Source organism: Aythya ferina (genome assembly GCF_964211825.1).
Source record: "Aythya ferina genome assembly, chromosome: 7".
Lineage (NCBI taxonomy): Eukaryota > Metazoa > Chordata > Aves > Anseriformes > Anatidae > Aythya > Aythya ferina.
The window spans coordinates 23017569-23033325 of record NC_140302.1 but is presented as its reverse complement, the minus strand read 5'-3'; the positions used below and the strand labels follow the sequence as shown (position 1 = coordinate 23033325).

At 36.7% G+C, this 15757-nt stretch overlaps 2 protein-coding genes across 3 annotated transcripts in view; one reads left to right on the top strand and one right to left on the bottom strand.

Moving 5' to 3' along the window:
- LOC311440039 (gamma-aminobutyric acid receptor subunit pi-like) overlaps positions 1-15757 on the top strand; it is a 73874-nt gene that overhangs the window by 7941 nt on the left and 50176 nt on the right. The gene's annotated exons all lie outside the window — the stretch shown is intronic.
- The window catches only part of ENTPD1 (ectonucleoside triphosphate diphosphohydrolase 1), a 53291-nt gene that overhangs the window by 36864 nt on the left and 670 nt on the right, over positions 1-15757 (bottom strand). The gene's annotated exons all lie outside the window — the stretch shown is intronic.

Genomic DNA, 15757 nt, shown 5'->3' with positions numbered 1-15757 from the left:
ATAGAGCAGAAGCACTTCTTGACTACACAGGCCATAGCTCTCAACCACCTTAATCTCTCAGGTCTCACTATTCATATTATTGGGCCACTAGTACCTTGAAAAGAAAGGTGATCCGTAAGGCAAAATAGGTAAGACTTATGATGTACTATGCATTGTGTGTGTGTATAGCTAAATATCTATATATAGAGAGAGTGTACTAAGGCACAAGAAAAAATGGAGTAAGAAAAATACGGAAGAAAAATATCCTTAATGGCCTAAGAGGATTATATCAAGAACAAGATAGAGAAGAAAGAAATATGAGAAAAGTCTTTAGTATACACATCATATATTGAAATGGGACAGTGAGTACCAGTTGCCAGTCTAGTAAGCAGAACTTTACAATACCTCAAACTTAAATTGCAGAATGAAAAAAGAAAAATAAATTGTCAATATGCCTTTAGGTCTTGAATAATTACTATCTTATGACTGAAGGAAGGAGGAAAGTTTTGCTACCAGCTCTTCTCTATGGTTTATGACCAAAGTTAAATTAAGATTTAAAAAGATAAAAATTATCATGCAATACATTGGTAGCTAAGACAAAGATAAATATAAAAATAACCCCCAAACCAGCTATTTTTGAAAAAGAACTGTACATATTTAGATCAGATTAAGTCACTATTTTATTTTTTTCAGATAAGAGTACACAGAATGCAGGAAATACGCATAAAATGAAAAAAAAAATAACTTTAAAATAAATGCTTTTTTTTTTTTTTAAAAAAAAAAAAAAGAAAAAAAGAAAAAAGGCTGAATTCAGCCTGACTACCCACTCACCCTCTGTTAAGTGATTTGTTCTTTATTAAGTGAGCGTCTGCAGAGGAAGACCAGTTGCAGCACACAGACACATTGACCATCAGCAAAAGAGAAGTTGACTGTATCCATCCAGAGGGACTATCTGAAGATAGTGTTGAAAAGGGAGATAGCTTAAAATTCCTGAGTATCTTTAATTTGCATATATTTGTTAGCCATAAATACACACATGATAAATCATCCCTCCTACTTTGCTGTGTTCTTGAAACAAAATATTCTCCCTTCCAGCAGAGTTACAGAAAGTAGGCTTTGCCATGGGAGATCAGTAAGCATCAGTTTGTGTTGGACCATTTATTGCCTTTTACCAAAGAGGAATGCACTAGATCTTCACAGCTGTAACACCTGTTGCCTTCTTTACACCTCACCTAATTTCCATAGGTCTGTTCTGAGTTTGCTCATGTCCTATGCATGTTAGCACTACAATGAACTGTCTCTAGAGATAAGAGTTTAAGATACTTCCATTAAGACTTGCTTTCAGATTCACTCTATGAGATATTTCTCCACGTGAATTTATATGTGCCTTACATCACTTTAAATAAAAGCATTTCAGTGTGGTCATCTTATTTAGTTTCTGTGCAGTTTCATGTTCTCATTTTTAGTTTTGTACTTCAGACTGTTAAAAATGGAAAGAAAAAAGGACAGACTTCAAAGAAGCCCTGAATTTCAGAAAACACTGTATCTTAACTCACTGCTTCCACAGGTACTAGTACTTTTGGTTTACAGAAAGTCTTCACCATATTTTGATTCTCTTTAAGTTAACAAGTTAAGCACAACAGTTACTTCTTTCTGCTAAAACTTTTTTTTGTGTACTTGACTTAATTTAGAGCTTGTGGAGAAAAGGTTAAGCTTGATGATTTCCAGTTGTATCAAGCTTCATATGAAATCCAAAGTTGGAAGCCTAATTTGTAATTTTATGAGTTTGTGCATGTATTAACAGAGATTAATCACTTTGGGGTCTAAAGACTCATTTATATCCACTTCATGATATAAATAGCTCTCCAGTCCTTCTATTAGTTGTACTGGCTGGCTTCCCCTTTTTTTCCTCCATCACCAACTTCAAGTGTCACATCTTCATTACACAATCTAATACATGTACAGATTTTTTCTCTTACTAAATACACCTGTATAATTTCAGATCATATTTAGCGTTTTCTCCTAAACATATGCTTTACTTGTTCAGCACGCAGGTAACATCATTCGTCTCACTTTTTCCATTAACACGCCTCCAGCTCCATATCTAGTTCAAATTGTCATTTGCATTGTTTGTGCTCTCCTGGACAAGCACAAGTATCTTCACCTACTTAAATGAGTAGGTACGTTTTTATCTGACAATCTTGCCTTCAGGAATAGCCTTTCTACATCTCAGCATTATCTGATAGCTGAGACTCTTCAATCTGATATTTTTTCCCCCTGAAGTTAAACATCTCAACATCTGTCATTAAATCATTAACTCTTCAAACCTTCAACTTCCTTGACTATGAGTATACCGATAAATTCTATTAAACAGATTATTGTACAAATTAGTTTGTTAATTACTTATATTCCTTCCTGCCCCCCGCATCCTTTGAAAAGAGGAAGTTACAAGAGGAATGGAGTTCTGTGAATACATGAGTAAAGAGATATTTAAGTCTGAAAAAAATATTCTCAACTAAAAAGATTCATACAGTACTAAACAAATATACTCAACCATCTTTAAGGAATTCCTGCACGACAGTTTCTCTTTTAAGGGAACTATCAGTTTTTAAAGTCTCTTGTGCAACCCACTTTTAGGTAGAGAATCTCACAAATTAGATATGTTAACTAGCTTAGTTACAGATTACTAGGCTGTATGATCAGTCCTCAGTTGCAGACAAGACCCTGTTTATACAGTTCCACACTTCCCAAGCATGCTTTCTGTGCTTGGATAAAGAAATTAGTCACCTGTGCATTTTACAGCGGCACTTGAATTCAGCAGGTAAGAAGCTTATGCCATCACTGGCAGCCCTGGATGCCAGGACACTCAGGTAGGGAAGGTGGCATGGTTGGAGCAAGATCAGTGTAGCACTGGTCAGGAAGGGATGCGAAGCGAAAGGCAAGACATCAGCTGCCACCTCCTGGCTCAGCTCTCACCAGCACCACTGGATCCAGCAGCAGAGTCACTACTAACATTCAAAAGCAGTCAGCTGCAAATACAAGTTTATGGGTTTTAGTCCATTTCTTAAGAGACTTTAGAGTAAGAAACCAGTTTAAAAAGTAGAATCAACAAATAGTTCTGTTTTCAAGCCCATTAGGGAATGTCAAATTTGAAACTTCCCAACTCAGATTTCAAATTTCAGATTTCAACTTCCTTATTGAGCATTCTAAGCTTCTTTCAATAAATTGATAGCTGGTCTTTAAAGACCTGTGAGTCATTAATCAAAATTTCTGGACTAATGCTGGAAGCTGCAAAAGAGAACAACTGCCTACAGAAGTTGCTGTATTTCTCTTTTACTTTTCACTTTTACATGGAACAGACTTCCTCTGAACTCAGCTATGACTGCTGGAATAAAATTACATCACACTAAAAAACCAGCATGCTAAAAATATAACTTGTAGGTATAATCTTAATTATGCTTAGGTTAGAAAGATTTAGTAACCTTGGAGATAGAAAACAGTGTAGAAACGATTATTTTTAGCATCAAGGAACTTCTCCAAGCAACAATGCCACACAGTACAAAAATATACCAGGTCAGTATGTTCTGGAGATTTCAGATGTTTCATCCTCTTATGGCCTAAACCATAGTACTATTAAACTATATTACTCTGGAACAACTTTATGCTTTTTAGACTTCTGTTCCATATGACTAAACAAGTTATCCAGACATGCTAAGATGTAAGAGAACTTTAAGTATAACATCTTTACAAGTCAAAGCTAACTCAACACAAATAGCTTTCCACTTGTTATCAAGGGAACTATCCACTGTCTTCAAATTTAATTTGCCTCATAACTTGAGGCTACCAGACTGTAGTGACAGGCAGAAGCAGTCTCATCTAAGAGTGCTGCCGGAAAAAAAGAAAAGCTATGTCATTTGGTGCTACAAAATCATATTTGTGTGCTGACAGTCCTCCCCATGCTCCTCTTGGTTTCTTCTATTATGAATATTTCTATTATGTACATGTCAAACTGGCCTGCTGGAGCAAGCACAGCAGCATGCCAGCCTTTTCTACCTCCTCACTGGGTAGCAAGAGCAAATGCATGCCTGTGTGTGTTTGCATGGGACTGTAGAAGGAAATGACTGAAAGCACCGTGTGAATAGTATCTGTTAATAACAGATTATATATCTATTATATTAATAACAGCTTCACTTCTATTAAATGAAGTAGAAATTCTTCAATAATTGCTTGAGATCTGTCTCTCTCCCTGACTTGATGCCCTACCAGTGACATACACCTCATAGGCAAGTATCATTATCTTGTTAACTATGAAGAAAAGCTCATACGTACATAAATGTGCACAGCAAATTAAATTGAGTTTGAACACTTAGTGTCATAGGCAATATGAAAGCAAATATACTGAACACCCATTAATAAGATTTACCAGAAGGCCATATGCAGATATCTGTCATTAATATCCAATGTTTTCCAAAATGCCCAGATTTCTCATGGGTTTGTTTCCCCTCATGTAGTACCAACTCTTAGGTGCTAAACACACAGTAAGGTCTCACAATCCCAAAAGGCAGATTGCACTCTCCTCCACTAAAATCAGTGCAAGCAGGCTGTGAAAAAGTGAACAACCCTGAAAAATCCATATTTCAATTCTTCTCTGGAGTTGTGCCACTGCACACTGCCACATTAACCAGCACATGCTTTACCATAGTACGAAACCAGAGTTTAAAGACAGCTTGGCTTAAATGCAGGCAAAATTAAGTATTTAACATTGGAACAATAGGGTTCTTTGTGGCTGGGAAAAATGTTTTTTTCCCCTCCAAGTGTTGGCAGATTAGCCCCAGCTTATTCTGCTTCTTTTACTCTGAGCACTTTTTTTTTTCCTGTACTGTTTCAAAGAACAGTCTGGAATTCAGAGAACTGCATTACCTACCGCTGTGATACAGGCCTGCCTAGCATTATGAAATTGGAAAATGCATTTTCCCAAAGTAAACTCTCATTTAAACTTACAGAGATCCTGGAGTACCTGATGGGGGCTACAATAGCATGTACAAATGCAAATACTGCCAACCTCAATGTGTTAGTCTTTTCTTACATAGTTTCTTTGCTATTTTTAAGCCCCTCCCCTAGCATTCATTTTTTCCTTTTTCTTTTTAAGTTAAAGTTTCACTTCTTTTACTCCCTTCCTCCATCTGAAGCTTGCTCTTTCTCTTTTAAGAAGTCCTTCCTCTCACTTCCTAATATTATTCCTTTTCTTGGTATAATAATAAAAAATCTAATATTTTTACATTAAGCTATTTTATCTGAGTTTTTCATATGTTTCTTTTCTCTGGAGAAGACTTCTTACAATTGGTGTGCTTTTGTGTCTAAGAAATTCTAAACAAAATGCTGCTAAACTAAGTTTAAAGCATGAAGACTGGTTTTACTTTACAACAACCGTAATAACATCACTTGAAATTGTTCCCAGATGTAATCTGTAAGACTATGTTAAAGATGACAACATTTACTAATTAAAGTATGGCATGATTTATGTAGTAGTCTCTCATTGCTGCTCCTCAAAATGACTGCCTGTAACTAAAATTTGGCAATCCTTTTGCACATATTTAATATATTTTAAGACACAGTAGTGATAGCAGTGAAGGACAGCAGTGACAAGCTGAAGATCTACTGCAGAATGGGCTCGTAAGTGCTCTTATCTCCATTTCTTATATAGCAAGATTTATATACAAAATACATTAAAAAGCTACTTTGAAATGATGGTAACAGCCACCTGCAGAAAACTAGCATTTACAGTCTTGATTTAGTTTTTGAAGTATTAGCATTCTAATAATTGCACTTGTTCAAACTACAGAACATAAGGTTTTGATCCTTATTGACAATTCTTTATTTGAAGAAGACATAAGCATGGTTTCTGATTTTATTTCCCCCCACTTCATCCTTTTAACCCCAGATTGACCCTATCTCAAATCGATTGCTCAGATGACTGTTCTTGACAAAGGAAAGTCAAAATACAAGAGTGCAGTATATATTTTGAAGATCTATTTTTTCTTTTATGTATATTTATACACACATCTGTACAAATTACTAATAAAAGAACTGTAATATGATTATTCCAGGTAAAGTTCATCACCTCTTTCTAATGGAAGTTAAATATTTGTCATCCATCCCTTAACTTTGATTTAATAAGGATAGCTTAGCCACCAGCATTAATTTATAGGAGGAGTAGACAAGCCCCCTCTCTGGTAATGACTGTTACCTCTTCAGACTCACCCAACTCTGTTCACAATCCCTTTATCTTCTTACTCCCATTTCAATGTATCTTTCCATGTAGTTTTCTATGTCTTTATTTTACTCATGAACTTGTCAGCCAAGTAAATCTCGATGAAACTATCTTCCTTGAGCCCTTCCTTCAATCATCTTTTTAATAAGGAAATCTATAAATCTACCTTACCCTCCAACAAGCTGTTAACATGACTATAAAAAGAATAACTGAGGAGAAGACAAGCAACAAAGGAAAACCTGCAACACAAAATCTCAATGTCAAACACCCTCAGGCACTTCTCATTGAATCCTGGTCTTACTCCTTCAACGGCAATTCAAGAAGTCTGAGTTCAAGAGCAATTTGGGACTCCAGCCAAAATCCAGCATGAGTGAAAGAACACCCAGTCATTCAGGCAAGAGCTGAAAACTCAAAACAAATGGCAGCCAAGTCACCTCCTTTGAGTGCCACCACATAAGACATTAACTATATTAACTATGCTTCTGCACGGCCACTGAGGAGCAAGCAGACCAGCAGGCGCTGAATGCAGATAAACATTCAAACATTTAGAAGCTGAGGTTCACTAAGGTTCAGAGATATACAAGGAGTATTTCTCTGTAGACTACTTGAGATTCTTGGCAAAAGCCAAAAATCTGGGATCAAACCATGCTTTGATTGCCTGTTTCTTTAGTCTCCTAATTCAGGGTGTTTATAGACCTTAGTTTCTCCCACAGAAAAGAGAAAATAAAACAAGAAGCAAGAGAACATTGGGATTTGTTGTTACAAGACCACGAGTCTGTACCAGGCCTGTGGTTTCCTCAGAGGGAGGAAGAGGTGGGATTGTATTCAGGCACAGTGCACCCAAAGCACAGTGCCTTTCAGGGTTGCATGCACGTCCCTTGGTTGTCCTCACCATCACCAAAATGTTCTTTGTATTTTTTAATCAGAGCAGGATTTATGCAGTTTCTTGGAAACAAACATCCCTTTGGGACTGAAAGTACTCAGGGAAACTCAGACAGCGCTTGCCCAAGGCTGTGCACATGAGCATCTGAGAGTTAGCAGGCAGCATGCCCTGTGGGCTGTCCCTTATGTGGCCAAGCAGCAATGAATGGGTTAGAAAGGCATGGGAGAGATCTATCCTGACATATACTCTGAGTTTGTACCATGGCCTGCTTCTAAAAGATGTCCTGTGCAAATGGAAATAAAGTTAAAGAAAAATCTACAGATGCAAAGAAGTTAGAAATATTTCAAGAATTTTACTGCAAATATGACCATTTCTATAAGGAAAGTAAACAAAAATTCTGTCACAGGTAGAATGACTTTCTAGCCTATCCAAATTTAGGCAGCTGTGGTGGCTTAAGGCTTTGAAATATAATTAGCAGAAAACATTCAAACAAAGAATTTATAAGCAGAGTGAAACCCAAGGTTTTCAGTTATTTTGAAAACACGTTGGTCATTGAATGCTAATTTACCACTTCGTGCAAGGTTTGTTTAGTTCATGCATTCAAAGCTAGTCTTTGACGTGCACTACAGCAAAAATACTTGTTTTCTTTGAGAAAGTAGTATAACAATTATGCATGTTCACCTAGTGATCACACTGCAGAAACAGGAACCTAAAAGTTCACAATGAAGTTCACCTAACCCATTTAAGCACTTTTAACATTTTTTTTTCCCCATTGCCAAGACTGCAGTATTCTTGTTCTAGACTGAATGCAATGACAGCTCACTTAATCTCCAGAGATGTTTGTATAGCCTCATTACTAAGCCGCTGATTTAAAGTGTCAAGGTGACATTGCACATGTCAGTTAAAGTTTTAACTAATCCAACAAACTAATTTTTTAGACATAATTTTGAGATTAAAAAAATGTCTTCACTAACACATTAAAATAAATATTTAGAGCTTTATCAGAGCATTTGCTCCAACAGAACTTAAATCTCAACAACTTTATAGAGGCAACAGCCCTCCAGCAGCAGCTCTCCCAGCAGGGTGACACCAGGTTCAGGCTGCCAGCACCACAGCAGGAAGAGCTTGAGCTGCAATTAGGAAGCAGGGCTGGCTGCCTGGGGCTACAGGTCTTGGGTATCTTAATTGCATGGGGTACATTAATAATTCCACTATTTAAATGCCTTGGCTAGCATAAACAGCACTGGCACTTACAATACTTTACTTAAATAGTGTTTAAATGTAGTAATATTGCTAAAGACCTGGTTTAAAGGTAACAATATAAATATTGATTATAAAGCTCTTAAAGCACTTGAGAGCTACCCAAACACTGATCAACATTCAAACAGCAGAACTGTTCACAATACAGAGTACTGATTAGATAAGGAGATAGGTAAACAACTACCAGGAAATCCTTGGTTATATAAAGCCACTAGCTGAAATAAGCTATTGTACGTGTAAATAAAACATTGATGATAAACAGAATTCATCAGCAGTCAATAACGTAGATACATTCTACATATTTTCAAAAATCAGTCCATAGTTAAACAAAGAGTCATCACTATCCTGTCTACCTGCCCTGCTCCTGCGGGTACATCAGCCATTTTCAACAGAGGTGTGTCAGTGCTTTATGCAAGCTTTTTAAGTTGTAGGAGCTGTTTACATGTACTGGCAGGCTGGCTTCAGACTCTCCACAGCTGCAAAGCCACAAACCCCTTATATCCACCTTGGGAAAAGCATTTCCCCTGCAAGCAAAACAGTTGCTCTTTCCCTGGGGGTGGAATTGCCATCCCTGACTGTGATAATCACCCCCACACACACACACACACCTTGCTTTGGCCAGTCTCTCTCATGACTTCACTGTATTTACAGATGCTGTTGTATGCACCTCACCTGAGTTAGGCCTCATTATGTTAGCTGTAATTACTGTGAGCCAGCCTCCTAGGCTGCAGGATTTATGTGCACCTTCACCCCACAGTGGGGATTGCTGAAGCAGAGCAGGGTTTTCCTCGTTCTGAGGATGATACCACACTGCCACCCTCAGCAGGAACAGCAAATCATCATTAATGCGAGCATTTTCCTCCTTTCAAAAAAAGAGAGCCTCAAGTGATCTTGATTTCACTTTGTGAGACATAAACCTGTCTCCCATCCACTGTGTGTTGCTATTACAAGCAGCGTCGCATTTGCAGGAAATAAAAAGTTGAAGCACCTACACCAGTACAGTTTGCAGTGTTCTGCTGAGGCTCCTCTTTGGATACAGGGAGACAGTATGTAAAGACAGACTGACAAACAATTACAATGGTAAATATTCTTAATGAAGAAGTCTGATATGTCTTTTTCATAGATATACACTGGCTGAGAAATCAGAACCAAGTAACTTTCATTTTCCCCACTGGATATAAGCATACCAAAACAGTCTACAAGAACCACTTTTGTATAACATATCTGATTTTAAAATGTTACAGTTCATGTTTTGCTGGCATACTTAATGGACACTTTAGCTATCATTACCCTCTATAATTTAAATACTTATATATTTTCTTACCTTTAAGGCAGCTCTTGAATCAGTTCAACATAGTACCTGTTTTAAAGTATCTACCTTGGAATCAATTGTGATTTCTCACTCACTCAAGTTTGTGTGATCGGCGTAAGAAATACAAAACCCATAATTTCAGAAACACTTGGGAATAGCTTTTACTTATATCAAGACCAGATCTTCTTCTCTGTATAATCTGTATTCCTTTAATCAATTGATCATGTTCAGGGTATAAAACAGTACAGTCCCCATCTCCTGTCCATGTTTATGTCTGCATTTGCTCAGTAACAAACATTATATACCCTTCAAGAAGACGATCATAGAGATGTAACAGCATCAAGGTGGTAATCCTTGAATAAAGGTGACAACATTTTTTTTTTTTTTTTAATCTGAACCCACATTTTCATTTTCTTTTCACATTTGTCTGAAAGTGACCAGGAAAATAACATCCTAGAAGAAAATTTCACAAATAGTACTAACTGACTACACAAAACTAATTAGACTAGAATTGCAACTTGAGCCCAAACCCTCACATTTTATATATGTTACACCGTAAGCCTAAAATATATTAATATATTGTAAATAAATTGTTTTCCTTAACATTTGCTATTTTATATGATTGGCAGTAGATGAATTCATTTAAGTAAATTTTACTTACAGAAAGCAAACAGTATTCTACATTATTTTACCTCCAGGAGGCAAATTCTCAAATTTTTAGGTCCGTAGCTACTCGAAGTAGTTGCAGATAATATATTTCAGTACACAAAGTACAGAAGAACATCACATGCAGAATTGACTTAGTACAACTTTAAAAGTTACCCTTATTTTAAATTTTAGCTTTTCCAAGTGCTAAAGGTGTACATTGTTTTCATTTTTAATAAAATTCCCAAAAAGCTTTAGTTTACTTCAGAGATAAAACTGATGCTTCTTCAAAAACGTCAGCACATTAGCTATTGAAATTATATTTTATTCTCTTGACAGTGTAGAATTGACATTATGTAATCACACTGTCATTACAGACCTGACAAAATCTTAAATGTTTTATTTCACTAATCCTGCAGTTTTGAGTTTCCAATCTAGTTGTTTAAGGAAATAAAATATATGTCATTGCCTACACACATTAGCCTCAAAGTTCCCAGTAATTAATTTTGAATACACTAATTTGACAGATGATTAGTTTCAAATTTATAGTGTTATTCAAAAATAAACACAGAAGGGAAAAACAGATCTTTCAGTATCCTGCCTTCTTCCCAGAAGAAAGTTGGAATCCTGAACTTAACCTTATCTGGCCTTTAAGGAGCACAAACTTCAAGAGTTGTTGCCGATACCCCAGTTGGGACAAAGCATCAGCACAGAACCCAGACCCCTTTTTAGACACCAGCTATGGGCCAAATACAGGAGCTGGGCTTTCATAATCTCGTTCCTCATAATTTAGGTACAAATAGTTTCCATTTTCCAGCTGTCTACTCTCATCCCAGAGCCAAGCATCAAGGCTTGTTTTTCCTCTGAGGTGAATACACCAGCTATGGGTATTTGGCCAATATATGCTGTTTTCTAGGCTCCCCCTTCAGTGCAGCACTGTAGTATTCCCATAGTCTGGAAATGGAATTGTAAAATTATCTGTATACAACTTTGTTACATCATAATGTAAATTAGACCAGGAGTTTAACAGTAATTCTTCAACTTGAGGTATTAAAATTTCAATGCAACTTTGCAAGCCTTTAATAAAATACACTTAAGAGCAGAAGATAAAGAAAATGCAGGACAAACAGTACAGTAGAATAATAAGAAAACACCAGGAGTGATTAGGCTCGGAAAAAACACACCTTCTCCTCCCTTCCTCCCTGCCTCCCCCCCACCCCAAAGAAAAAACAAAAAACAACACCCAAACCTATATTTGGAATAAATAGTCTTAAGCTAAAAATACAAATACTTTCAAAAAAGTTGTGGCTGACAGCTACAGTTCAATTTTTAGATGATAGTTTTAGTCTTTTACCAAATTTAAGAGTACATATACAGCTAAAGGTATGCTTTTTAAACATGTAAGTGATGTGTAATGTGAGCATTGCACATCCCAAGGAAGGTTCATTTAGTAGGCTTGAACTTCATTCTCTGCCGAGTTTTCTCCGCTGAGTTCAATAAAACAGACACTGAAGATAATTCACTCCATTTCCATCAATTACTGTATGATTTTAAATTCATGTGACACCTAAGACCACTGTAGACGTTGACTCACATTAATTTCTACTGAAAGATTTTAGTACACGTATATCTAACTCCTTTTAAACTGCCTTTGGCATTTTCTGTTCTCAGAATTATTTTTTTATTCTAGTTTAATAGATCGGACATATTATATATATATTTTTTGAATTAAAGTAACTCCACATGCATTCTTGAGGAAAATTGAAAGTGATTTGAACATAATTATACATTTCTCACATGGTCTTTTGGCAATTTAAAACACTTTTGCCTTGAGGATAATAGAGATAACAGTTTCTCCTGTGGAATTAAGGTCCATTGTTACCCAGATTAAAGTTTTGCTTCTGATTTAAATAGGAACATGCGGAAGATGTGGAAGTCCTCTGTATTGACCTGAAGTTCAGATACATTAAAACATGACAGAAATCTGTCAGATCCTTTTACAGTTTTTTAAAATATGGATATTTAGGTTTAGGATTGTAATCTAGCCTGATACTCTGTACTTATTTCATTCACTTGTGAGCTAGCAGCATAGCCTGTGATTTCAAAAATCACAGGAATTGAGGCATAATTGAGGCATCCATTGCACAAGAATCTGAGAAAGACAGAACATCATGATAGTGATTTCTTTATACAGATCTGAAACTATCAATCTGAATAGCTCCAGGAATGCAGAGACATAAGTATGCCCCAGTGGTTTAAAAAGAGACTCTTATGATGTTTTTCTAATGAAGACAGATCTCATCTGAGATTTTTCCACTGCTGTGTTGCTTTAACACTGCCTAGGCTATATCACCCTGCTTATTGCAAACTATAGCAGACATTTAATGCTGAATGGATTGTCTGTGTCCTCCCCAGAGGACTACGGAAGCATCTGGTGAAAAGCGTCAGCACCTTTGCCCAACACTTTTCCACAGGCAGGATTCAGCATGAGTACTACAAGTGCAGTTGTGTGGCACTGAAGTATACCTCTAGCAAATCATGTACTTGAGGAACCTGCTGCTCCAAACTTCCATAAAGCCAAGCTTATGTATTTATGGATTTATTTCTCTGTGGTCTATGAATTTTCCCCTAACAAAGCTTTTTAGAGAAATTAAGGAATTTTATTTTGAGGTTAAAACGAATTTTCTTTTCCTGGAAATCCTGCTATAAACTGACAGCCTTACAAAGAGTTATTCCCAATCAAAAAATAATGTTGTCATTGCCTACATTGGAAAAGTTTAACTTCACCAGCTATTGGCCTAAATACACAGTACGGCTTAGAATTTCTACATCATGGGGGGTCATACACAGCATATTCATAATGCAGACAAAAGCAAACATTGCATTTTAATTTGATAAACATCCTTTAAATTACAATCATATATTTAGTAGGCTATTGTCTTATTATTCTTCTTGTATGCTTTCATAAGTGGAAGTCTAACAAGCACCTGTTAGAAACAGTCTCCACATTCGTAAGTAAATTTTAAAGTAAACACTGTTAAACACCTTTTCTGTTTATAAATAGCCTAACTCTTAATAAATGGTACATTAAGAACCAATTAAGAACACAAATAGGAGTTTGATTATGGGGTAGTGCACAGCCAGCTTTAGAAACAAAATTTGTGTGGTTCCTCAATTTGCTTTTCAAACTTGGGAGTACATTAGCATTGGAACTCATAGCTCATGCTGAAAATAAAGAAAGAAACAAAATAAGTTTTTTATTCCTTGTAAAAGAAACAAGCTTCTACGTGATCTTCTCAACATCATGTCATGTGTTGACAGATTACAGAGGTATAAACTAAATTGTAAACAGATGGACCCTTGGGGCATATAATCACAGCACAGTGCAACCCCATTTGAGCTGGAAAACAGTATTTTTTGTTAAAGCAGCATTTCAATATTATGTCATCAATCCTTTTCATCTTGCTCAGATCACACAGCAGGTAGGGCTTAAGAAGCGAGCCTTTGATGTATAGTTCTTAAGTTTTTAGCATGTCTCATACCTGCGTAGCTGATGATAGAAAGTGATCATGTACAGTCATGAACATTGGTGGCATCTTTAGGTAGACAGAGCATAAGCAGGAGAGCGCAGAAAGTGTCACTTCTGAGAACTACTTTCATAAAGAGTAGGAAAGGTTCAATAACCACTCCAGCTTTGGGGAAGAAAGGTCAACCATTTTCCAGTGATTTGGCCATTACCACTAGGACTGCATAACAGCAACTCAGTGAACTTGTTTGGCCAGACAGTTCCCACGTCTGGTGCCTCACACCTCTTCCTGGTTCTACTTACAGCAGAGGTTTCCTACCTATACTCAAGTGTATTTATCATGGCCCAGGCTAGAGACGTTATAATGATGATGTAGTGCATTAATATATATACAGTTCCCTGCAGTAATGGGGATGGTGAAAACTGTGTCTTGATGTTTCAGCAATGCACTAGCTTGAGGCTTTTTAATCGATAGCTGAACAGGTACATTCTGCTCACAATTAAAAATGAGCATTTTGGGCTGGTAAAAAAACCTGTCAAGCCAGCAAGACGCATCACAGCCAGAGGCTTACACATTTCCACTACCCTAATAAACTGGAAAATTGTATATGATGCAAGGCTAGCACAAGCCTGTCTGTTCTTGACAGAATCAGTTAATCCACCTGGCCTTTCAAGCATTGACAGAATCATACAAAGAAAAATCAATTACCTGAGATAATCAAATCCAGTGTCTTCATTTCAGCTCTTTCACTCATTTCATCTAATTCTTAAGTATTGACATTATTCTGGGCATAATGGAAACATAAGTACTTCATTAAAGCCAGCACCTGGACATACTCAATAGTGTAGCAAGAGCTAACAAAGCTATGCCAAATACATCCTTACTGCTGTAAAGCAACTGACAAGTAATACAACCCAAAATATGTGCTTTTCAAAACAGCCTTTAGAGAAACAATGGTTTCAGGTGAAGTTGCCTTGCCCTTGGGGTGGTATCCCCTTGGAGTGCTTTGACACTACTTGTGAGGAGTAAAGGTTAACAAAAGTGCCAGAATGCTACAACCTGAGCTGAAGGTGTTCACATGTGAGATGCATCCTGGCTGCAAATAGTGGCATCCATTGAGGTAACAGAACCACAGTGCTCCAGGCTGAAAGGCAGGGTATTAGAGCCCCAACTTCAGTAAGAACATTTCAGCATATGAGTAATCCTACAAGAGGTCGAGCGAACATTAAAGCAAGCCATTAAGCCCCAGTGACTTCAGTGAAACACAGAGGTGAGAAGTGAAATACAAAGTTTGCCTGACAAGTAAAAGCTTTCTGAGAGCATAGAAATTTCAGTCCTAGATAGGTCTAAAACAAAATGTTGAAAACATCCAATACTCAAACAATGATTGTGTTGTGTGTCTCTTCCTGCAGGTAACACTCAAAAATTCCTTTCTGTATGACTGGTCAGCAAGATACAAAAGGGAAGACTGAATTCTTACATTTTGAACTATTTTCTATTTCCTTTATTTTCACTCAAATAAAGTGGAACAGTTGCAGAGTACGTGGCCTTCAGGTCACTGAGAATTATAATAATCACTTCAATGCAACTATTCATGCAGTCTGTACTAGGTATAAGAATTTAGATTTTCAGGGTCTATACTCAAGTAGGAATGTTTGTCCATATATTTTAGGACACTAACTGACTCTCCCTCTATTTCCAATATATAATAACCAGAAAACTTTTTCCTAAAGAATTCTAAAGATGGAGGATGTTTTATTGTGTTATTTGCATCCATTCCATTACACTCACTGGGGCACTCTATAATGAAAGAGTAGTTCATAGTAATATCGAATATTCTCCAATTAGCAGATTTTGTAAGTCCTCAACATCAGTATTAC